This window comes from Rhododendron vialii, chromosome 1a, assembly GCF_030253575.1.
Source record: "Rhododendron vialii isolate Sample 1 chromosome 1a, ASM3025357v1".
Classification (NCBI taxonomy): Eukaryota; Viridiplantae; Streptophyta; class Magnoliopsida; order Ericales; family Ericaceae; genus Rhododendron; species Rhododendron vialii.
In genome coordinates, this window is record NC_080557.1 from 18,772,723 (window position 1) to 18,796,502 (window position 23,780).

Here is a 23,780-nt window from a genome sequence, read left to right on the forward strand (position 1 = left end):
AGACTACTAGTCATGTGATGTGAGAATAGTGAAACACATGATAGTTAGTAGGTGTTTAGACTACTAGTCATGTGACGGAAGAATGGAAAAAAGTGAAACACATGATGGTTATTAGGTGTTTAGACTACTAGTCATGTGAAGAGAAAAAAGTGATTTCTTGGAAGATGTAAAGGCTACTGATCACTAAGTGATAAGAACTCTGAAAGTGTGCATTTGAGATATTGAAATCGATTCTGGTAGGTTTAAGTATATATTAAAGTGTACGTGATAGATCCAAAATGTTCTTGTTGCCTCAAATAATTGGATCTTGTTGCTCTATGAGATCGAATAAAAAAACAGCTTCAAGTGAAGGAAAAAAAAAGGATAATGTGATAAAGCAAGAAACTTGCGTGTTGCGTCGGTTGGAAATAAAAGGATAATGTTGGTTGATGAGATGGAAGTAAATTAGCGCTTTCCACTTCCTAGGAGTGCATAAATACTGACCATGAGAAAAACACATGGTGGTTAGTAGGTGTTTAGACTACTAGTCATGTGAAGGAAAAATAGTGAAAAACATGACGGCTAGTAGGTGTTTAGACTACTAGTCATGCGACGGAAGAAGGAAAAACAGTGAAACACTTAACGGTTAGTAGGTTTTTAGACTACTTGTGAAGTGAGAACAGTGAAACACATGACAGTTAATATGTTTTTAGACTACTAGACATGTGACGGAAGAAGAGAAAAAAGTGAAACACATGATGGTTTGTAGGTGTTTAGACTACTAGTCATGTGAGGAGAAAATAGTGATTCCTAGAAGATGTAAAGGTTACCGATCACTATGTGATAAGAACTATGAAAGTGTGCATTTGAGATATTTAAATCGATTCTAGTAGGTTTTAGTATATATTTATGTGTACGTGACAGATCCAAAATGTTCTTGTTGCCTCAAATAAGTGGATCTTGTTGGTTGATGAGATCGAAATAAAAAACGGCTTCCCACTTCCTAGGAGTGAATAACTATTGACCACGAGAAAAACACTCATCACTATGTGATAAGAACTCTGAAAGTGTGCATTTAAGATATTGAAATCGATTCTAGTCGGTTTAGGTATGTATTAAAGTGTACGTGATAGATCCAAAACGTTCTTGTTGCCTCAAATAAGTTGATTTTGTTGCTCGATGAGATCGAAATAAAAAACCACTTCCCACTTCCTTGTAGTGCATAACTATTGACCACGAGAAAAACATATGACGGTTAGTAGGTATTTAGACTACTAGTCATGTGAAGGAAAAATAGTGAAACATGACGGTTAGTAGGTGTTTAGACCACTAGTCTTGTGAAGAGAAAAAAGTGATTCCTAGAAGATGTAAAGGCTACTGATCAGTAAGAGATAAAAACTCTGAAAGTGTGCATTTGAGATATTGAAATCGATTCTAGTCGGTTTTAGTATATATTAAAGTGTACGTGATAGATCCAAAACATTCTTGTTGCCTCAAATAAGTGGATCTTGTTGGTTGATGAGATCGAAATAAAAAACTGCTTCCTTCTTCCTAGAAGTGCATAACTATTGACCACGAGAAAAACACATGACGATTAGAAGGTATTTAGACTACTAGTCCTGTGAAGAGAAAATTGTGATTGCTTGTCGATGTACAGGGCACTAATCACTAAGTGGCATGAACTCTGAAAGTGTGCATTTTAGATTTTGAAATTGATTCTTGTCGGTTTAAGTATATATTAAAGTATACGTGATAGATCCAAAACGTTGTTGTTGCCTCAAATAAGTGGATCTTGTTGGTTGATGAGATCGAAATAAAAAACCGCATCCCACTTCCTAGGAGTGGATAACTATTGACCACGATAAAAATACATGACGGTTAGTAGGTATTTAGACTACTAGTCTTGTGAACGAAAAATAGTGAAAAACATGACGGTTAGTAGGTGTTTAGACTACTAGTCATGTGAAGAGAAAATAATGATTCCTAGTAGATGTAAAGGCTACTGATCACTAAGTGATAAGAACTTTGAAAGTTTGCATTTGAGATATTGAAATCAATTCTAGTCGGTTTAAGTATATATTCAAGTGTACGTGATATATCCAAAATGTTCTTGTTGCCTCTAATAAGTTGATCTTGTTGCTCAATGAGATCGAAATAAAAAACCGCTTCTTACATCATAGTAGTGCATAACTATTGACCACGAGAAAAACAGATGACGGTTAGTAGTTATTTAGAGTACTAGTCATGTGAAGGAAAAATAGTGAAAAACATGACGGTTAGTAGGTGTATAGACTACTTGTCATGTGAAGAGAAAATAGTGATTCCTAGTAGATGTAAAGTCTACTGATCACTAAGTGATAAGAACTCTGAAAGTGTGTATTTGAGATGTTGAAATCGATTCTAGTCGGTTTAAGTATGGATTAAAGTGTATGTGTAAGATCCGAAACGTTCTTGTTGCCTCAAATCGATTATGCCTAGGTCTATTATGGAGCAAATCTTACATACTTTTTTTTTTTTTGATCCGTCAAATCTTACATACTTTGATAAGTATTTTTTTCCTCGAATCAAGGTTGCCCTCATTTCAAGTGTTGGTCAATGTGATAAAGCTTGAAACTTGCGTTATGCATCGGTTGGAAATAACAGGATCTTGTTGGTTGATCAGATGGAAGTAAGTTGCGCTTTCCACTTCCTAGAAGTGCATAACTACTGACCATGAGAAAAACACATGACGGTTTGTCTTCGTGTTGTGGAGTTAAGCCTAGGATGGCAAAACCGTAAATACGTGACTGTGGAGTTAAGCGACGGGCCCATATGGGTTCGATCCGAAATGGCCTAATGGTCAAGACACATCCCCTTCAGTCATGTGCCGTGTGTTTTTTAGCCGTTTAGGGTCCCGAAAACCCAAATTTGTCGTGTAAGGAAAGATTTTACTTGCTTATAACTTGGGCAAAGATTATCCGAATTAAGCCGTTCTTTTGGGAGAAGTCTTAGAATTTCCTCTATTTTCCAGTTTGCTATTATTCTAAATTTTTCTGTTTTTGGTAATTTTCGTCATTAATTGATTTGGTTTCCAGTTTAGGGCGAATCAATTAGGGTTAGGGTTTTTTTCTCCTATTTAATAAGTTGTAAGCCTTCTGGGCAAGATAGTTGTTGATTATTATTGAATTAAAAAGAGTCTAGGGAGCGTTTCTCTAACTTCTATCGTTCGTGGTTTTCTTGTTGCACGATTATCTCTGTAGTCATACGGCGCCCCTGCATCACATTGTCTGAGATGATGGAGAAGGGAACACCAAACCTTTTAATGATGTTCCTCCGCACGAACTTCTCCACCATCGGTTCGGTAACCTTTGCCAACGGTTTCGCCTCTATCCACTTTGTAAAGTAATCCGTGGCAGCCAAAAAAATTTTTCTATTCCCAGAAGCCTTTGGCAATGGACCCACGATGTCCATCCCCCACTGGGCGAATGGCCATGGGCTTGTAAGGGCCACCAGGTCCTCGATAGTGATCGTATTATTGGAGCAAACCTTTGACACTTCTCGCACACCTTCACATAAGCCTTTGCATCTTCTTGCATGTGCAGCCACCAGTAGCCGCCTGAGAAATTGCCTGGTGGGCTATGGACCGTCCACTAGCGTGTCCTCCGCACGTTCCTTCGTGAACTTTGTAAAGGATCTTATCCACCATTGACGGGTGCACACATAGCAAGTACGGCCCTCTAAAGGACTTATTGTACAACTTTCCCTTCGGTGAGATCCAAAATCTGGTAGACTTGGCTTTGACCTTGTGGGCTTCCTTCTTGTCAGCTGGGAGTGTTTCATCTCTTAGGTAACTCACTATCGGGTCCATCCAACTCGGACCCAACTTGAGATCCAATACCATCTCCTCGGCTTGTTCTATACTTGGCCTACTCAAGTATTCGACAGCTGTCGTCCTCCTGTACTCAGTTGGCATTGTCGAGGCCAAACATGCCAACGAATCCGCGTGTGCATTCTGCCCCGAACTGATCTGTTGCACATGGACCTGCCCAAAATTTCTAAGGAGGTTCTTGGCTGCCTTCGCATAGGCTGCCATTTTCTTGTTCCGGGCATCATACTCCCCCAAAAGCTAGTTAACGACTAACTAGGAATCATAATGAACTCTTCATTTTTTTAACCTTTAATATCTTGGCGCTCCGCAGTCCTACAAGTAGGGCTTCGTATTTCGCCACGTTATTCGATGTGCTAAACCCAAGCCTAACAGCCTGCTTGAGGACAAGTGTTTCAGGGGAAAAGATTACCACCCCTGCCCCAAATCCTCTGTTGCATGTGGATCCATCCACATACATCTTCCACTCTTCGAGATCTTCCTTGGGATAAGTTTTTCTTGTTCGGCTATCACCTTTTTCGCCCTAGGTCCTTTGTTACCCAGCAGCGGTCCTTCTAAAGGTGGTGGGGGCAGCGCTGATGGTGAAAAATCTGCCACAAAAATTTCCAACACCTGGCCCTTAATTGCCGTCCGAGGCTGATAGTCAATCTTGTATTGACTCAATTCTACCGACCATGTGGAGATCCTTCCCGAGAAGTCCGCTTTCCAAAGTAAAGCTTTCAATAGGAATTCTGTGTGCACCTTAATCGGATGTGCTTCGAAATAATGCGGTAGCTTCCTTGAAGCTGTAAGCAATGCCAACACCAACTTCTCGAGTGGGAGCTACCTTGTCTCAGCACTTAGTAGGAGGGTGTTATTCACGTAGTAAACCGGGACCTACTCGGCATCCTTTATTCGCACGAGTGTTGCAATCACTGCATGGTCTGACACGACTAAGTACATTAAAAACAGCTCCCCGGGCTCGGGAGTCGACAGCAGCGGAGGAGAAGCCAAGTGTGGCTTCAATTCTTGGAATGCCTATTTGTAGTCTGATCTCCATTCGTACCCCACCCTCTATTTCAACAGTTGAAAGAATGGCTTGCACCAATTGAAGGATCGACTTTTAAATCGATTAAGTGCGGTCGCCATTCTTGTCAATTTCTGGACTTCCTTCATAGTTCGGGGACTACCCAAACTTAATTAAAGAGATTTGGTAGGGATTTGCCTCGATGGCCCTTATAGTTACCAAGTGCCCGAAGAACTTCCCAATCTAACTCTAAATGGGCATGTCGATGCATTGAGTTTCAGCTTATACTTCCTTAGCACCTCAAAGGTTTCTTTTAAGTCCTCCCTGTGGTCCTTTCTCTCTTTACTCTTTACCATCATATTGTCAATATAGACCTCCATGGTCTTACCGAGTTGCTCTTGAACATCTTGGTTGCCAACCTCTGGTACGTAACCCCTGCGTTTCTCAGGCCAAACGGTATCACTTTATAACAAAACAGCCCTCGTGGTGTTATGAACGTGTAGACACCCCAATCTGGGTCTCCCAATTGATTTACTTCATTTTTCCGTTTCTTGTTTCCCCAATGATGAATCGGATCGAAAAGCAGTCTTGAGAATGGAAAGGTTTGAACTTGGAGTGTTTGTAACCCCTTTTGAACATTTTTAGCCCCAAAACCCTAAGTCAAAACCTTAACCCTGGGTTTGACCAGTGTGCGTTGCTCTGGTACACGCGCGCTAGTCAACTTGCTAGGTGGTGGACTTTTGACCAGCGCGATGGTTGGTTGCACACGCACGTGCCTATCTGGTTCATGCACGCGTTGATCAATACATGTCCCTTTCACCTTTTTGCCAGCTGGATTTTGTGATGATCAGGGGTCTATTACACCCATAGTGCTCAAATTTCAGTTTTTTGGCCGATTTGGGGTGTCTCCCCTCTCAACCTCTCCCATCACCTTTTGGGGTGGCCTTAGCCACCAAGCAACCTAAACCAGCCTTGGTGGCTGGTTTCCCCACCTTGTTTGCCACCAACTATCCTCCTATGTATACCCCCATTGGCTTCGCAAGTAAAAGGTTAACAATTTTCAAGCAAAACTCTCTACACCTCCTAACCTTAATACTCAAGCACACATTCCACCACTACTCAACAATATCAAATCCCATTTTCAGTCATTAATCCTCCTTTTTCAAACCATTTTCAAACACTCAAGCAAAGATCTAACCTTTTTTCTGCTTACTTTTTTTGATCTCTAAGGGGGGCTGGCAGGGCCGTGATGGGTAGCGCTCGCAGATCCTCGTGGGGAAAGGGGTGATAGTTATTTCTTGTTTTTACTATGTAGTAAATCACCTAGATGCATGATAAAACTTGTTTACTATTTTATGTGTAAACATTATTAAAACTAGCTCAATATGCCTTTCTGTTTCTTTGGGATGCCCCTGGGTTGTTTTTAGATATGTTTTAGATGCTCAGATATGCAACACCAATCACTGGAAGTCCAATTAGAACAAGTGCGCGCCCGTCCAGGATATGGGCGCGCCTGTGGGCCTTATTCTTGTGACTGGCTTTGCATGGGCATCTAGGCTTTTGGCCTCTGTTTTAATACCCCCCACTGTTTAGGGGTTTATTTCAATTTATTATTCGTTCTGTTTTTGAATTTGTTTATTATTTGTACATGATAAACTGCTTGGTTTGGCCCTAGGTGAGCACTGGTCATTCCAGAGCCCATAAGAGGATAAAATCAAACCAGTTCATGAGAGGTCAAAACAAGTGCGTGCATATGGATTAGGCGCGCGCAGGTCAGCTTGCATCACGTAGATCCATGCATGCAAGCTGGCTCCTATTTACGTCAAATCCAAGTAGTACACTGTTTTGATCTTTTTAGGCAATGTTGGATTTTATCCTGTTTGTTTGCTTAACATCTCATCCATCCATACAAACTATGTGATCACATCTTTCAAATTGTTACAGCTGAAATCCCTATTAAACTGTTTCCCCTCCCTAATTGGCTAAAAATTGATTAATAAGAGAAGCATCGCTATAATTTTCACAAAATGCCTAAGTAGAGACTGATCTCCGGATTGGACGAGAGGGGTGCCTCAAGACCCTTCCCCTCTCGTAAACTGGCTCCCAAACCCAGATACGATTATGACGTATTGGTGCTTTCGTTTTTTTCACATCAAAACAGCATGTAAGGTGTTTCGAATTCGGTTCCTTGGGTGTTGGACCTTCAAACCCAAGTGGCGACTCTCTGAATTACGAGCGCTCGTCCAGCTTAGCGCTCCCTCGATCCGGCTTTAAAAAGAATGGAATCTTTTTAAGGGCACATTGCCCACAGAACGATGTCTTCTCTTGGTCGGGGCCGTACATGGCTGTTTGATGATAACCTCGGTACACGTTGAGGAAACTCATTCTCTTGTATCCTGCAGTTGCATCTCCGAACTGGTCAATCCTCGGCAAAGGAAAATTGTCCTTCGGGCAGGCCTTGTTCAAACTCGTGAAGTCCATACCTCCCTGATTGCATCGGCCTCGAGGAGTCTCTCAACCTCCCTTATCATGGCTTCCGTAGGCTGTATCACAGACCTTCTCTTCTTCTGGACCACGGGCTTATGCTGGGGATCCGCATTCAAATGGTGACAGATCACTTCGGGATCTATCCATGGCATCTCCTATGGCGTCCATGCAAATACACCGATGTGTTCTGGCAAGAACCCGACCAATTCCTGTTCGTCCTGCTCGGCTAGGGTCTTGCCAATTAGGAAATACCTTTTTGGGTCATCTCCAATTCTAACCTTTTTCAGTCCTTCTACTATATTCTTGGAGTATCGGCTAGTTTGGGGCCTTGACCAACTTAACTAGGTGCGCTTTTGGAAATTTCTACACAATCTGGACTAGGCACTGTTGGGTTGCTTTCTGGTTTCCTCAGATGCACTCAATGCCATCTGCTCCCAGATACTTAATCATTTGGTGGTAGGTTGAGGATATTGCTTTCATCCTATGCAACCATGTCCTCCCAATGATCGCATTGTAAGTGGAAGGCACATCTACCACCAGAAAGTCCGTGGGCCACCTTCCCAATGTGCCACACTGCATCTGTGTTGAATCTGATCAGCGGCGTAATTGATTCTACAAGCTCGGCTTGATCTAATCCCATTTGCTTGAATGCTTCGTAGTGCAACTCCCCTGATCCACGAGGATCTTCTTAACATCATAGTCTCCCACACGTAGGGCGACAACCGATGCGTCATTGTGGGGGAGTTGTACTCCTTTTAGATTTTCGTTTGTAAAGCTAATCACATCTTCTGGCTCACCGTCCAGACTTGCCCTCTTTTTGCCGAGTTTCATCACATGGCTCTTGTGCTCGGCTTGCCTCCTTAGGATTTTAACCTCCCCACGAGTATAGGGAGCAACTAGGCCGTGTATCATCTGAATCACCCCTAATGGTGGCTGCTCCCCGGTTGTTCGGTGCCTTCCGCAGCCTTCTCTTCCAAAAACCTTTTGTAAGTCTCGCAGTTCTCAGTCATGTGACCCCAATCCTTGTGTTAACTGCACCGCTTGTTAGTTTGCTCCAAGTCTTAAAATCCCCCGGTATCTTATCTGTCAGCCATTTAAACCATTGGTGATTCTTAATTCGAAATAGAATCCTGTAAATAGGGTCCTTAAAAGACCATACTCACAGCGAAGAACGACCTCGGGTCTGGAGCGGGTTTGTTATCTTTCTTGCCTTGTTCGTAATCCTTCTGCCCATTGTCCTTTGTCTTTTCAAAGACTTTTGCTTGAGCTGGGCTACCTTTTTTTGTGGCGCCCTTCGGTTGCTTGGCAGGCCGCTTCTCTCCTTCTTGCAGGTTGTCATCCTTTGCCCGGGCGTGCTGTTCTATTCACTCCATCAACTTGGCCAGTGTCTCGACTGGGTATATGTTCAAGTTTTCTTGTAACTTGCCCCCATGACCTGCTAGTCTTGAAGGTGGCCAAGGCGTACTTCTAGCTGCAATTCTCAAACTCGTTGAACGCCACCCAAAACTTATTGGCGTAGCTCCTCAATGTCTCGTCGGGCCCCAGCTTCATGGAGTACAATACCTCGAATGTCCTCGGAGCTGCTCGGCTAGTTAGGAATCAAGTAGTGAACTCCTCAGAGAGTTGTTTCTAGCTTTTGAAAGTAAATGGTTCCAAGCAAAGGCCACTTTCCCAAATTTGAGGGGAACATTTTGCACATGATGGTGTCATCCCCGTCATGCATGAACATGGCCTGCCGGTAGTGCCTTAGTGCTATTTATGGGTCGCTAGCCCCGTATTCGTCTCGTATGGTACGAACTTACTATGCTTTACCTTACTGGGAAGTCTCGCATCCTGCAGCCACGTCGAAAAGGGGAAGCTGCCACTTTACCGAGGGCCTTCTGTGTCTCGAGCGGTTGATGTCCCTTGCGCCTCCAGACTTGCGCTCCGCTTCTCTTTCCCAATTTGAGTCAGATCTCTCGTACCTGTCCTGATGGTGCTTCCTTGAATGTTTCTCGTCAGGGGTCTAGCTCCTCTCACGTGGGGAGTTCCTCCTTTGCCTTTCGGGAGTTCGATCCCTGCTTTGGTATTCTCGCGTATTTTCAGACCTTTACACATAGGTCACTCATTTCTTCAACTCTTGTATCTTTCGTTCGCACTTTTTCATGTGCCTAGCACACTCCTCCAATTTACGCTCCTTCTGTTTAAGACTATTGTTGTAGTCCCAATTGCTCGTGGAACGTTTATCAAACTTCCCGCGTCTCTCCTCTATGAGACAGAGATTTATCCTTTGTCCTTTTGTTGCCACCTGACTTCTAGCTTCCCTTCCCATTTTTGTGGACTTGTAGCTCTTGCGGAGGCTTGCTCAGGTCCCCCGTTCCCTTCTGCTTTTCCTGCGGCGGCTTCTTTGGATTACGCGGTAGGCTTTTGTCCCTGCCTTTGCCTAGATCCAATCGTGGAGTTTTATGGTCCGCCTCCGTTATGACTTTGATCCCAAAGAGTTCGTTTCCCACAGACGGTGCCAATTGTAAGGGGAAAATCCTCTTATAGTTGGATAACACTCTTTGAGATCAAACAACACGTGACAACTTCGCTAGAACCTTAAAACCTGCAACACAAACACGGGTGAGCGTACCTTTGCCTCTCGTCGGCAAAGGCCCTCTAATGCCTAAGTTAGTATTCATACTAAAACCCTAATTTTGTAAGGAAGACAATAAATAACGTAACTGCATAAAGCTTACCTCTCTCTTTAGGGTTACCTCGTATTTATAGATTCTATGCAACTTGTTCACCAAGCATCCTCGTTGCCCTAGGTTTCCTATCCCATATAAGGAAGCCTAGCCTTGTTGGGGCTCTTTCCCCCTCAATAAGTTGGAGTCCTATTCATGTTAGGAAACCTTCTCTAATATGGAATTCATTCCACATTAGTGCTCTATGGCAGAATATATCTTTCCCTTACTCGCATGATCAGCTCCTATCATGAGGAGTTCACTCCAAAATAACTTAACCGCCCTATTTCTCTGGTCGGCTAAGCATGGGTCAATACTTCATGATCGTACCCTTTGCTCGACAGTCATGTCGAACACCGTTGCTTACTATTGTCCATTGATGACCTTGCTCGGTCGTACACACCCTTACGCGGTGTTGCCGTGCTTCCATGTGTACCTTCTTCTTTTGCACTCCTCGTGGTGCTCTCGTGCTTCGTAAGTTATCGACTTTTATCCTCTGCGATGCACCCTCACGTGGTGTCCCTAATGTTCCCACATTTACGACACTTGCTCGGGGAAAACCCCACTACAGCTGTGATTCTCTATCTCGTTGAAGGCCTCCCAAAACTTCTTGGCGTAGCCCCTCAATGGCTCGTCGGGCCCTTGCTTCATGGAGGATAACACTTTGAATGTCTTCGGAGCTGCTCGGCTGGTTAGGAACCGAGTAGTGAACTCCTCAGAGAGTTGTTTCCAACTTTTGATAGTGTATGGTTCCAGCTTATGGAACCATGCCAAGGCCAGTTTCCCTAAACTGGAGGGAATCATCTTGCACATGATGGCATCGTCCTCGTCATGCATGAACATGGCCTCCCAGTAGTGCTGTATATGGGCTATCAGGTCTGTATTTGTCTCGTACGGCACGAACATACTATGCTTCACCCTGCTCGGGAGCTTCGTATCCTGCAACTGCCTTGAAATGGGGGAGGCTGCTATCTTGCTAAGCTCCTTGCGCACCGCATCTCATGCGGTCATAGTTTCCTCCCTACGCTGTCTAGCCTGTGTTCTTCTTCCCTTTCCCAGTCTGAGTTAAACACCTCATACCTGTCCCAGTGGTGCTTCCTAGACCTTTTTCTTTCCGGAGTCAAGCTTCTCTCTCTTTTTATGTGGAGAGTTCCTCCTACGTTTCGCTGATGTTCGACCCCTGCTTCCATACTCCTCACGCGTGCTTACAAACCTTTCTTTGCAGGCTGCATGCCTTTTTAACTTAAGTATTTCTCACTCGCACCTTTTCATGTGCTGAGTGTGCTCTTCCAGTTCGCGTTCCTTCTTCTCGAGACTATCTTCGCAGTCCCAAACGCTCACGAACTGCTAGTCAGGCCTATTCTCATGATTCAACCGAGATTATCTTTCCCATGCTTACTTCCACCTGATTTCTGGGTGTCGTCCCCATCTTTGCGGGCACGAAGCTCTTGCGGAGGCTTGCTCAGAGTTGCCGTGTCTTTTAGTTTATCCTGTAGCAGTTTTTTCGAAAAGTACGGTGAGCTCTTGTCCCTAAGTGATTGGGACATAAGGCTCAGTTTGGTTTGGTTTACGGTGAGCTTTTGTACCCGTCTCTCCCCAGATTCCCTCGTGGAGTCTTAGGGTCCGCCTATGTCATGTTTTGATCTCAAAGAGTTTCTCCGTTTCCCACAGATGGCGCCAATTGTAAGGGGAAAAAATCCTCTTAATGTAAAACTACACTCTTTGAGATCGAACAGCATGTGATGGCTTCACCGGAACCCTAAAACCTGCAACACAAAGACGAGTGAGTGCACCTTTGCGTCTTGTGGGCAAAGGCTCTTCGATGCCTAAGTATTCATACTAAAACCCTAATTTCATAAGGAAGACACAATATCACAACTAGTTAAAATGTCCTTTCTCATTAGGTTGACCTAATATTTCTAGATTTCGTGCAACTTGCTCTTCAAGTATCCTCATTGCCCCAGGTTTCCTATCCTGTATAGGAAATCTAGCCTTTCTGGGATTCTTTCCCTTAATGAGTTGAAGTCCTATTCACGTTAGGGAACCCTTTTATATGGAATTCGTTCCATAATAGAACTCTATTTCTGCGTATCATGGCAGAATATATGGCTCCCTTATTTGTGGTATTTGCTCCAATCACACAAGGAATTTATTCTAGAACATTTTCTGCTGCCCCAATCGCTGGTGAATCGCGCTTGGGCCAACATCCCCATGATTGTGCCCTTTGCTCGGCAATAGTGCCAAGCACCGTTACATACTGCTGCCAATCACTTTCCTTGCCCTTACGCACCCTCACGTGGTGCTACCATGCTACCACGTGTCTCTGTTTTATGCATTTCCAGTGATGCTCCTGACCTACCAAGTGCCTCCCTCGTGGTCAGCTTTTATCCTCTGCGGTGCTACATATACGCACGTGCTCGGGCTTGACTTAACTAGCTTAGGGAAACCCCACTACACCCAGGTCTATTATGGATCAAATCTTACGTTCTAGATCTAACAAGTATTTGTTGCCTTGAATCAATGTCGCCCTCGCTAGAAGAGTTGGTCAATTTTATAAATTTAGAAACTTGCATGTTGCTTCAGTTGGAAATAAAAGGATCATGTTTTCTTAATGAGATGAAAAAAAAGAAGTGCTTCCTACCGGTGTATAACTATTGACCACAAGAAAAACACGAAGGTTAGTATGTGTTTAGACTTCTAGTCATGTGAAGGAAAATAGTGAAACACATGACGGCTAATAGGTGTTTAGACTACTAGTCATGTGAAGAGCAAATAGTGATTCCTAGTAGATGTAAAGACTACTGATCACTAAGTGATAAGAACTATGAAAGTGTGCATTTGAGATAATGAAATCGAAAAACTGTTGTTCTAGCAGTTTAACGAGACTACTGGCCACAATATGTAGCTTCTACTATATGGTTACTGGCTACCAAGAACAGAACTTGTCAAAATGTTTTTAGACCAAGTATCTTTGGTGGGTCTAAAACATATGTTGCTCTCATTCAAAAGAAAGGCCCAATTCATCTTATAAGTCCATTATTGATAAAGCTACTCACTTGTTCGAAAACCAAGAAAACACCGTCATTGGCTTCGAAAAAGCCACCCACGGAGAAGAGGAAGGGTCCAGTGGGTACGAGCCACTCACTGGCCCTTCTTCAGAATTCCAAAGATAAGGATGGTAGTGGGGATTCAAAGTCCTCGAAGAGAGATAGGTCATATGAAGATGTTCTTGATGTAAAGAGGCAGGAAATAGAGGAATACCCACGTTTGATCAAAAGGCGTGAGAGGGACACGCATGATATCGAGAAAAATAGAGCTCACTCCGAGAAATCTGGGAGCTTACAAGAAGAGTCCAAAGGGAGAGATCGAGCAGTGGAAAAATACAAGAGGGCCTCACCACGAAAAGAAAGGAGTAGAAACCGTACTTCAAATCGGAGAAGGACTTCTTCGCGGAAAAGGACTAGGAGAAGAACCCCAATCCCCGAAAAAAGGGGGGGCGAGGAGACACCACAAAGACATATGTGAAAGATTTGACTCCGATTGGGAGAAGGAAGAGGCACGAAAAACTGATCCCTGAACAGAAAGAACTGTATTTGCACGAGAAGTAGCACGAAAAGCCTTGAGTAAAATAGCTTTTTCCCCTTTTTCAAGAAGGCTGCAGGATGCAAGGTTGCCGAGTAGGGTAAAACCTAACCCATTCATCCTTTATGAGACCAATACGGATCCAGTGGCACTTGTTAAGCATTACCAGCAAGCCATGATCATACATGTCGGAGACGATGCTATCATGTGCAAGATGTTCCCTTCGAGTTTAGGAAAAGTAGCTTTGGCCTGGTTTCACAAATTAGACTCCTACTGCATTCGAGGTTGGAGGCCACTTGGTGAAGAATTTACTGCTCGATTCCTTACAAGCAGAAGGGCACTGAAAACCCTTGAGACCCTTTCGGCTATGAAGCAGGGGGGAAGATGAGCCGATTAGGCAGTATGCTAAGAAGTTCTTAGAAACTTTCGATGAGATTGAAAGTTGTAGCGAGGAATACGCAATGCAACGTTCAAAACTGGTTTACATGTTTGGGGAGAGTTACGCCGATCATTGAATATGAACCCAGTTGATACTGTGGCCAAAATGATGGAATAAGTTGAGCAACATGCCAGGATAGAGAATGACATACTTCGGAAAGAAGGCAAACTAATAGCAAAGCAGGCTAAAAATCCCACGAAGAGGACAGATAAACCAGAGCCCAAAGAGGCCAGCTCCCAATCCCAAATCCATCTTTAGGGTCACCACAGTCTTTAAAGAACCGATTTACAGGATTCTTTATCGAATAAAGAATCGACCTTATTTTAAGTGGCCGCCAAGATTGGGTGGGGACAAAGATACAAAGAGGGCTACAAACTAGCACTGCAGCTACCACAATGACTGAGGATTGCAAGATGTTCAAAAAGCACCTAGATGATTTGGTGGCACAGGGATATCTGAAGGAATATATACAGGAAGGACCTAAGGAAATTGGAGGGGCAATAGAGTTGGACTACGAGCACGTCCTGAGCCGGCTCAGTTGTCCTGAAAATAGATTTCTTGGTAGTGGACGTGCCATCTTCCTACAATGCGATTATAGGAAGAATGTGGTCGCACAAGATGAGGGTAGTTTCCTCTACGTATCATCAAATGATGAAGCTCCCTAGATTGAATGGGATAGAAAAGATTTGAGGCAACCACAAGGTGGCGCATCAATGCTTGATCTCCATAATCAAGAAAGCTCCAAAGGCCCATCTAGTCTAGACCATCGAGGATGTCGGGGGGATCCGGCTGAGAAGGTAGTGAAGGTCTAAAGAAGATACAGGTCAACGAAGATGATCCAGAGAATTATTTTCTAATTGGGAAGATATTGGCCAAACACGAGGAGGTTGAACTGATTCAGTTCTTGAAGGAACATGTGGATGTGTTTGCTTAGAAACTAGAAGAGATGCCAGGGGTAGACCCAAACATGATCTGTCACCACTTAAACATGGACCCTTAGCATAAGCATGTGATTCAAATGAAAATGAGGTCAACCGTACAACACGTGGACACTATTATTGAGGAAGTTGATCAATTATTGGAGCCCATAGCAATTCGGGAAGTTTACTATCCAGAATGACTCTCCCATACAGTAGTAGTAAAAAAGAACAGGAAGTGGCGCGTTTGCGTGGACTTCACCGATTTGAGCAAAGCTTGACCAAGGGACAACTTTCCTCTCCCAAGAATAGATCAGTTAGTTTATGCAACCATTGGATATAGAAGGATGAGTTTCCTCGACACATATCGAGGTTACCATATGTTCAGCCCTAACCAGGACAAGACCTCTTTTATAACACCATGAGAGCTGTATTGCTACGTTGTCATGCCTTTTGGTCTAAGGAATGTAGGGGCAATATATCAGAGGCTAGCCATAATTATGTTCACGAAAGACCATGGATGTATATATCGATGACATGGTGGTGAAGAGTAGGGAAAAGCAAGGCCATATCGCAAATTTGAGACAATCGGTTGACATTTTGAGGCAATACAAGTTGAAACTCAATGCCTCGAAGTGTGTGTTTGGAGTGAGTTTTGGGAAATTCTTGGGCCACCTTGTGACCATGAGAGGGATCGAAGCAAATCCCGATCAGATAATAGCTTTGTAGAAGTTAGAAGGGCTGAAGACCACGAAAGAGGTCCAGAAGTTAACCAGCATGGCAGCAGCCCTGAATAGGTTTATCAGTAGTTGATCATCTGATAGATGCAGACCCTTTTTCCAGCTGCTTAAGAAGAGGGTGGGTATGAATGGGGAGTAGATTGTGAGCAGGCTTTCCAAGAATTGAAGCAATATTTGGCAAAGGCACCCCTTCTATCTACCCCAGTGCAAAGGGAACCCCTGTACATGTATTTGGCAGTTTTAGATCACGCCGTGAGTGTAGTGCTCCTACGAGTTAAGGATGTCGAACAGTCTTAGTATATACTATATAAGCAAAACTCTTCTGGATGCAGAAACTAGGTACTTATCATTAGAGAAGTTGGTGTTAGCACTGAGAATGGCCTCACGAAAGTTGTCGCACTACTTTCAAAGCCACAAGATTGTGGTGTGCACAGAGTTTCCTTTGAAATCTCTCCTCCGAAAAGTAGACTTTTTGGGAAGGATATCCACGTGGTTGGTAGAGCTCAGTCAGTATGATATAGACTATCAGCCATGAACTGCAATCAAGGGGCAGGTGTTGGCTGACTTCCTTGTAGAATTCACCCCACCTATAGCACTATTGCCCCCTCCAATAAAAGGAGCAGATGGCCACACCCTTTGCCGAACAAAAGGAGGCCTTTACCGAACAAGACCTTGAGGAATGAAAGTTGTTCGTTGATGGCTTAACATGCAACATGGGTTCAGGGACAGGAGTCGTGATCTTTCCCCCTGGTTTGTAATGCTGGAGCTGTCTGTTCGGCTGGGTTTCAACGCGTCTAATAATGTGACAGAGTACGAAGCACTCTTAGTAGGATTGAGGAGTGCCAGGGCACTCAATGCCAAGAAGTTAAGGATTCATTGTGATTCACAGTTGGTGGTAAATCAACTATTTGGTGAGTACGAAGCTCGAAATGAGAAGATGGCAACCTACGTGGAAGAAACCAAGGACTTGCTCGATGCCTTTGATAAGGTATACATCGGACAGATCAATTCTGGGCAAAACGCCCGTGCAGACTCTCTAGCATGGTTGGCAACAGTTGTTCCAACTGAGTTCAAAAGGAAAGTGGCCATGGATTATCTGAGTGAGCCAAGTATTGAAAGAGTTGTGGAACTGGTCTTGGACGTGAAACAAGGACCAGTTGGATGGATTTGATAGTGGGTTTCCTACGAGATAGGACACTCCCCAAAGACAAAAAAGAGTCTCACAGTTGTAAAGACCAAGTCAGCAAGGTTTTGGTTGTCCCTATAGGAGAAAGTGTATAAAAAATCCTTCACAGGCCCTTATCTACTTTGCGTGCACCCTGAAATGGTGCGGAAATTCCTCCATAAGATTCATGAAGGTACATGCGGGAGCCATGCAAGAGGCAGGTCCATTGCACACCGTGAAATTTCCCAAGGATATTGGTGGCCGCATATGCAAGATGATGCAAAGTTGTATGTGAAAATTTGTAAGAAGTGTCAAAAGTTCTCACCTATGATCTGAACACCTGAAGATCTGGTGCCACTAACAAGTCCTTGGCCTATTGCGTAGTGGGGGCTGGACATTGTGGGTCCACTCCCCAAGGCCTCAGGGGCCCAATTCCAGAAGAAGTTCAAATCTTTTGGTTTCCAATACGGGATAAGGAATTATTATTCAACACCTGCAATGAACTATTCTTGATGGGATCAAGAAGAAGTTGGAGAAGAAGAAAGGCAGGTGGCCCGATGAGTTGCCCTTTGTCTTATGGGCCCATCGAACAACTCCTAGGAGGTCTACGAGAGAGACTCCATATTCATTGGCCTATGTACCAAAAGCAGTTATTCCCCTTGAAATAGGATTGCCAACCAACAGAACTGCATTGGTCGAAAGTGGGGGCAACAATAAAGCTCTGCCCATGGAATTGGACCTTGCCGAAAAGAAGAGAGAAAAGGCTTTAGTGCACCTGGCCTCCTACCAGGACAACTAATGAAGAGTTATAACAAGAGTGTGTACCCACGAGAATTTGTTGTTGGGGATTTGGTACTGAGGAAGGTGCTTGGCAACACTAAGGTGAAGAATGAGGGCAAGTTGGGGGCCAACTGGGAAGGTCCCTATAGGGTCACTGAGGTTGCAGGTGTTGGGGCGTACAGATTGGCTGACCTAGACGGGAACTTGGTTCCAAGGCCTTAGAATGTCCATAATCTGAGGAGATTTTATGTTTGAAAGCATTACTAGTATTTAGTAAGTTTTTTGAAATTTTGATATTGTGATTGTGTGGGAATTACAAATAATATTCCTTTGTTTGGTTTTCGATTTCAAGTTAGTTGCAAGGGCTTATGAATAACAGCCCCTTTAGTTTGAATTATGAATAAAATTCTCTTTTGCTCGTCTTGCTTGAATAAATTGAGTTTTGTTCGTATTACACATGAATATATGGTCCCAAAAAGAAAGAAAAGTCTTTTTGCTTCCATATTGGGGAGCAATGAGTAGTGCTACCATAGCAGAAGTTTGATGTTTAGATGAGCAGGTACGAGAAATCTGTTGAACATGTGAAATTCGTCCGAATATAAGAACTTGGATGTATACGGAAAAAAAACACACCAATTCTCTAAGTATGACAAAACTTAGATGAATATGTGAAATCTAAGTCTGAAACACTTAGAATTTTCCAAGTTCGAAACACTTAGAAGTGTAAGAGTAAACACTCAGATTATCCAAACGTGAGACATTCAGATATGTACGAATACACGAACAGATTCCCTAAGTATGAAAAACTTAGATGGACAGCCAATTTTCTAAGTATGAGACACTTAAGTTCACACTATGCACGGATTGAATTGCTATGTACGAAAACTTAGATGGACTTAGGTGCATGTGTGTGAACAAGCACCACATATGGGAAAATCCAGTCATACCTAATTACCGTACTATAAAGTTTAGAGTCCTAGCAAACCAACCAACCGTAAGCCACGAAGGGCCACAAAATAAAGTTAGGTGCCACAATGGGCCAAAACTTAAAAAGTACCATGCTACGAAGGGTCGAATACCTAAGTGAAAAGTAGCATGCCCTACAGGGCCAAATTAAGGTCATGCAGGACCTGTTAAAGCTCTACAAGTAAAGTTTTGTGAAAAGAGAGAGTTAGGTCAAATACTTTTGCTCCAGGGTGAGATCTTAAGTCACAGGGGGCGCAATCTATTCGGCAGCATTCACTGTGTTACCCTCTGCAACACCTTCTGCATTTGGACCGCCTTGCTTCCTTACGGCCATGGCCAGTGACGTTGTGCCCTTCCTACACAACAGGTGAATGCTTGGATGGGGTAGTGATCGACTCTGTGGGGGTACCATCAGTGCTAGCAAAGTTCTCGATTTGATCTTCCAGATCATACTCCAAGTTCTGCTCCAAATCCCCTGAAGGTTGAGCTTGCTTGCTCGGCAAATCATTCTCCACCCAAAAAGGGGAGTCATCAGCAGTTCCCGACTTTATCAAACATGCCTCCCAAGCAGCAGCCCAGATTCAGTCTTGGATGCTCGACATCTGAGCCTTGTAATCCTCAATAGTAGCATCAAAGCCTAGTTTGTACCCCTCCTCTTGAGCAGACTTCTTTGCGACCTCCATCCCAGCCAAGGTCTGGTTCAAACTGTCTTCAGCACCTTCCAATTTCACTTTCAAATCAACAGCCTCAATTTTGAACGTGATCCTTTCCCCCTTTAGCCTTGTAATAGTGCTTCCTAGAAGGTTAACGAGACTACTGGCCACAATATGTAGCTTCTAGTATAAGGTTAGTAGTCACTAAAATAGTGATTCCAATTAGAGGGCTACTGGTTACTGAGAATGGAACTTGTCAAAATCTTGTTAGACCAAGTATCTTTGATTGGTCTAAATATATGTTGCTCCGACTCAGAAAAAAGATCCAATTTATCTTATAAGTCCATTATTGATAAAAATTTGTTGCCTCGATTGATTTTGGAACATATGGATTCGATGTTACCTCGGTTTAATATGGATTAGAGTGTAGGTACTAGATACGAAACATACTTATTACCTCGAATTGATGTTGACTGGGTCTACTTCGGATCAAATCTTACTTACTAGACAACCGCTAAAGGTTATGCTGCAAAATTAAATACTCAAGATTCAAATACACAGATGATAAATCCCTGGTGCAAAACACAAAAAAGAAAACCTATTCTATTAGTTGGTGGTCTAACATCACATTAAAGGAAGGCAAAAGCAAAACAAGAAAATAAATGAATAAGTTAAATTGAGGTAAAATTGATTTGCACAGTCAATGTCTTGGATGAACTTTCTTGTGCCTCTTCACATGGCAATCACAGTTGATCACACTGGTGGTGCACCCAAACTTCCTCTTCATTTCCCTCCACATTCCAGCTTTCTCCTTCCTTGGTTTGCCACAACAACAACTCTAAATCTCTGTCTTGATCATATCGCACTCTCTCTCCAACTCCATCACCTTGCTTCCCATTCTCTCCATCTCTATCCTCACTTCCTCCTCACAACCACCTGCCACCCCAACCGCTTCTTCCTCTTCATCTCTCGCCGCCACCTTTCTCAACCTATCGTCGCAACCCTCCCTTCCTTTGTCAAAGTCTCTCTCAAGCACAACTGCCCCACAAAAAGTACTTGCACCACCACTCGCAACGGAAGCCTATCGTTTCGTGAAGCGTGTTCGCGAGCTTCTAGGGACAATTTATGGCAATCCAAAATGCTACACATGTCTTCTCTCTCCGACTCTGTCAAAAACCTATGCTTATCCAAGTAGACATCAATCGCTCTGTATAATCCGTCAAAGCTCCTTTGCGTTCCTACAGATGCTGAAATCGACATCTCTGCGAGTAACGTTAATGTTTTTGTGTTCAAATCCACGTCACTTGCAACCTCAACCAAGAAATCTTCAACCAGTTCAGCTACCGTGATTAGTCCCGAAATGTCTGAACGAGCATAGTTGCAGTAAAAACTCTTTCAAAATCCTCTTAACGCATTCCTTGTCGTATCCCACTTCTTTGGCATACCGTCGGGATGGTATCAGGAGGTCTTTGATTGTCGCCTGGTCTAGTTGTTTTCCAATCCTAATCTCAAGCCCTTGTTTACATTTGAGCTAGCTTCCAATATTATAGTAGAATTCAGCATTTCAAACAAGAGTGTGCAAAGGAGTCCTTGCTCGTGAGGCAAAAGTCTCTCCGTTGCTTCAATAACTTCTCTCCGCGAGTTCCTTCTGTAAATCAATACATGATCCCCTCTTGTGCTGCTAGAGAAAACCCCCTTTTTTTTGCGTATCGACAGATAGATGCAGCCACATATACTGGTGGGACTTTTCAATGAATCATTCCCCTAATGATGCGCTCATAAAGCTGGAGAGAGAGTGTATTTAAATCCTCTTGACTGCAGATCAAGAACAAAAAGCCGCCTCCTTGCGTTTGGCCTATACCTATTTTTCATTTCCTCACTATTACTACCATCAAAACATTATTGTTGTTTGGATTCCTTATCGGTTCCCCAAGAAGGTGAGGGTTAACCAGTGCCATCCCAATAATGGACTCAAAACAGGCATCAACCAAGCCTAGTTTCACAGTTTCTTGAAGATCTTTTTCTGAGGCCCTCAGGGATTTAACTAAATCATTCCAGCTAGGGAGGATTCTCTGTTGCAAGTACATTAAAGCTTTCTTTGGTAGATTATCGGTGCTGTGTTTTTGGGTCATCCCAAGGTAGTTAGCTAGGCATATGAGGGGAAGACAATTTTCAGGTGACAGTTTTTAGTTCAAGGCCATGGTAGAATCTCACTAAAAGCTCACAAGTTTTTGGATCAGTAGGGATGTCCATCAGTAAACGAGAGATGTCTCCATTTGGATTCTCTTTGAGTAACTTGAATATTTTGCCTGATTTTGCAGCCATAAGTTCCTGGGATGTCATACAACAAAAAACTTTTCCAAAAATTGCAAAATTATTGTAACGGGAAACAACCATTTCCCCATTCCTCTCTGCCACCAAAAAAAAGAACGAAAAAGAAGATGTGGAGGTAGTTTATTCTTACTCTGTCCAAAATGAAGGGTACACAGCGTATATGCAGCTGGATATTTAAAGAGAATTTCGATTTTGACAACTTGAAAAATGTGGAAAAATTAGGTCTTAGACCTAAGTTGTTTTGAGAAATGAGGAGGGGGAACTTGTATTTACCAAGAGGATGATTTTCCCAAGTTTCTTGAAGCTCCATAGGTCGAGCTCCCTTTTTGGTTGGCACTTTCATGACAAAAACACACATTTGAGTGTATTGTTTTGGTTGATAGAGATTCTGTGCTAGGATGTGAAAAGGAATCTCAATTTTTGTATTCGAGTGCGGCAGATGGTAGTCGAGTTCTTATTGGGCCGGTTCGTGAAAGAGTTGGAAAACAGGGTATTTTGCTCAAGCATAATCAAGTTCTTATTGGGTCGGTTCAGTTTTTTGGCTGAAATGGATTTTAGGGCTTTAAACAAATATCGAGTCATTAGGTCATAAATAATTTGATCTCGAGATCTCATTTATTGTTTACTCCTGACGAGCGCAACAATGTTTTTTGAAAAGCTCTTGCTTACATCACAAAACATATTTACGAGATTGGTTTCGTGAAATCTTGAAGAGCATTAAAGACCTCCGGTGTCCTGGTGTTAATCTTTCAACTTCAAGAGGGTAAGTTCATCAACAATCTTTGATTTGCATTCTTTCGTGGAGTTTGAAAGAGTTTTTGGAAGGCTTGAGGATTCAGGATTCAGTGATCATGCAAGGGTACGATGAACGTGGATTTGGCAAGTAGTTCTTAGGACTCGTGGTGAGGATACACAGTCATTATTAAGTTTACTTGTAATCGTACAAAGGTTTTAGTGCATGATTCCTTCTTGTGGTTTTTACCCGTATTGGGGTTTTCCATGTAATCTTTGTGCACATAAATTGAATTGGGTCTCTAGGCCTACCCTCTTTGATGCCATTTGACTTTGATTTGGGGGCATGGTTTCTCAACAAAATAGATATAGGGGGCCACTGTTTTAGTGGTATTCTGAGAGCAACCGCTTTGTGCATATTGCCAAAGGTTAAATCTGTCTCCAATCCTTCCCCGCCCATACCCCCAATGATTGGGGACTACATGGGTTCTACATGGGTTCTGCTGTTGTGGTTGAAGTTATCTAGTGAAGAGGTAATTCTATGTCTAGCATCAACCTAGATATTTCATTTGGTATCAGAGCGGGTCGCTATATTGTTGGAATTGTCTAATTCATAGCAGATCCTTGATTTTTAATGGAGTTGAATACAAATCATCCTCCAGTACTAGATCATTCTAACTCTGATCACTAGAAGGAAAAAATGGAGGCCTATCTGAAGGCCATTGATGAAGACATTTGGGCTACTTGTGAAGTGAAATATGTACCGCCAACCGAAACCATTGAAGGAGTAACTGGACCTAAGGCTGGTGTGAAGTATTCACCATCTGAGAAAGCATAGCATGCAACAAACAGTAGGGCTTTGAATGTATTGTTTAACCATGTGGATACAAAGGAGTTTCACTGAATATCCGCATGCAAAACCGCCAAAGAAGCTTAGGATATTTTCATAACAACCCACGAAGGAACTAACACAGTAAAGTAGGGTAAGTTGCAACGTGTCACCAGCAAACGCATGAAGGAAGAAGAGACTTTTGACGAATTCTATGCCAAACTCAACCATATTGTCAACACCAGCTATACCTTGGGTGAGCCTATTGCTCCTTTTCGTTTTGTTAAGAAAATTTTGCGATCTTTTCCTGTATGTTTTAAAACTAAAGTTGATATCCTTGAAAGTATGAGAAAATTACCTGAGATGTCAGTAGAAGAAATAGTAGGTCATTTTCAGAATTATGAACTTAGTCATTTTGATCAAGATATATTTCTTACGAAAACTACTACTAAAGGGTCAGAAAAACAAATTGCTTTTTCTAGCAAAAACAATGAAGCTAATGATTCAGACAGTGATGAGAATTACGATATGGAAGCTATGGCTTTGTTTACAAAAAATTTCAGACGTATCTTTAAGAAAAAGAACAATGAGAATGAGA

General features: G+C 42.9%; 1 pseudogene; it reads right to left on the reverse strand.

Annotated features, from left to right (window-relative positions):
* Window positions 1-19,987: 19,987 nt before the first annotated feature.
* LOC131297890 (BTB/POZ domain-containing protein At5g17580-like) lies at window positions 19,988-21,684 on the reverse strand (annotated as a pseudogene).
* Window positions 21,685-23,780: the final 2,096 nt, after the last annotated feature.